Source organism: Lampetra planeri, unplaced genomic scaffold, assembly GCF_965212315.1.
Source record: "Lampetra planeri unplaced genomic scaffold, kcLamPlan1.2.h2 scaffold_581, whole genome shotgun sequence".
In the NCBI taxonomy this organism is placed as follows: Eukaryota; Metazoa; Chordata; class Hyperoartia; order Petromyzontiformes; family Petromyzontidae; genus Lampetra; species Lampetra planeri.
Genome location: NW_027615404.1, coordinates 1 through 2500, shown reverse-complemented (window position 1 = coordinate 2500; position 2500 = coordinate 1).

The window sequence follows — 2500 nt, the reverse complement described above, 5'->3', positions numbered from 1 at the left end:
CGTAACGCACATGAGAGCAATCCGGGCCAATTTCTCCCGTTTGATGGGGTCTATGTGTAAAAATTTTGACTTTTTTGAGTGCAGGTGCAAATCTGCTGGAAAAGCCTGTGGAAGTTTCACGGCGTTCGTACGATATTTGGCGACGCAAAAATGAGCGATTTCCAAGCTCGATGGAATTCGGAGCGAGAGAAACGATGCCCCCGTAACGCACATGAGAGCAATCCGGGCCAATTTCTCCCGTTTGATGGGGTCTATGTGTAAAAATTTTGACTTTTTTGAGTGCAGGTGCAAATCTGCTGGAAAAGCCTGTGGAAGTTTCACGGCGTTCGTACGATATTTGGCGACGCAAAAATGAGCGATTTCCCAGCTCGATGGAATTCGGCGCGAGAGAAACGATGCCCCGTAACGCACATGAGAGCACTCCCGGCCAATTTCCTCCCGTTTGATGGGGTCTATGTGTAAAAATTTTGACTTTTTTGAGTGCACGTGCAAATCTGCTGAAAAAGCCTGTGGAAGTTTCACGGCGTTCGTACGATATTTGGCGACGCAAAAATGAGCGATTTCCCAGCTCGATGGAATTCGGAGCGAGAGAAACGATGCCCCGTAACGCACATGAGAGCAATCCCGGCCAATTTCTCCCGTTTGATGGGGTCTATGTGTACAAATTTTGACTTTTTTGAGTGCACGTGCAAATCTGCTGAAAAAGCCTGTGGAAGTTTCACGGCGTTCGTACGATATTTGGCGACGCAAAAATTGAGCGATTTCCCAGCTCGAGAGAATTCGGCGCGAGAGAAACGATGCCCCGTAACGCACATGAGAGCAATCCGGGCCAATTTCTCCCGTTTGATGGGGTCTATGTGTAAAAATTTTGACTTTTTTGAGTGCACGTGCAAATCTGCTGAAAAAGCCTGTGGAAGTTTCACGGCGTTCGTACGATATTTGGCGACGCAAAAATGAGCGATTTCCCAGCTCGATGGAATTCGGCGCGAGAGAAACGATGCCCCGTAACGCACATGAGAGCAATCCGGGCCAATTTCTCCCGTTTGATGGGGTCTATGTGTAAAAATTTTGACTTTTTTGAGTGCAGGTGCAAATCTGCTGAAAAAGCCTGTGGAAGTTTCACGGCGTTCGTACGATATTTGGCGACGCAAAAATGAGCGATTTCCCAGCTCGAGAGAATTCGGCGCGAGAGAAACGATGCCCCGTAACGCACATGAGAGCAAATCCGGGCCAATTTCTCCCCGTTTGATGGGGGTCTATGTGTAAAAATTTTGACTTTTTTGAGTGCAGGTGCAAATCTGCTGGAAAAGCCTGTGGAAGTTTCACGGCGTTCGTACGATATTTGGCGACGCAAAATGAGCGATTTCCCAGCTCGATGGAATTCGGCGCGAGAGAAACGATGCCCCGTAACGCACATGAGAGCAATCCGGGCCAATTTCTCCCGTTTGATGGGGTCTATGTGTACAAATTTTGACTTTTTTGAGTGCACGTGCAAATCTGCTGAAAAAGCCTGTGGAAGTTTCACGGCGTTCGTACGATATTTGGCGACGCAAAAATGAGCGATTTCCCAGCTCGATGGAATTCGGAGCGAGAGAAACGATGCCCCGTAACGCACATGAGAGCAATCCGGCCAATTTCTCCCGTTTGATGGGGTCTATGTGTACAAATTTTGACTTTTTTGAGTGCACGTGCCAATCTGCTGGAAAAGCCTGTGGAAGTTTCACGGCGTTCGTACGATATTTGGCGACGCAAAAATGAGCGATTTCCAGCTCGATGGAATTCGGCGCGACAGAAACGATGCCCCGTAACGCACATGAGAGCAATCCGGGCCAATTTCTCCCGTTTGATGGGGTCTATGTGTAAAAATTTTGACTTTTTTGAGTGCAGGTGCAAATCTGCTGGAAAAGCCTGTGGAAGTTTCACGGCGTTCGTACGATATTTGGCGACGCAAAAATGAGCGATTTCCAAGCTCGATGAGAATTCGGAGCGAGAGAAACGATGCCCCGTAACGCACATGAGAGCAATCCGGGCCAATTTCTCCCGTTTGATGGGGTCTATGTGTAAAAATTTGACTTTTTGGAGTGCCAGGTGCAAATCTGCTGAAAAAGCTGTGGAAGTTTCACGGCGTTCGTACGATATTTGGCGACGCAAAAATGAGCGATTTCCCAGCTCGAGAGAATTCGGCGCGAGAGAAACGATGCCCCCGTAACGCACATGAGAGCAATCCGGGCCAATTTCTCCCGTTTGATGGGGTCTATGTGTAAAAATTTTTGACTTTTTTGAGTGCACGTGCAAATCTGCTGGAAAAGCCTGTGGAAGTTTCACCGGCGTTCGTACGATATTTGGCGACGCAAAAATGAGCGATTTCCCAGCTCGATGGAATCGGCGCGAGAGAAACGATGCCCCGTAACGCACATGAGAGCAATCCCGGCCAATTTCTCCCGTTAGATGGGGGTCTATGTGTAAAATTTTGACTTTTTTGAGTGCACGTGCAAATCTG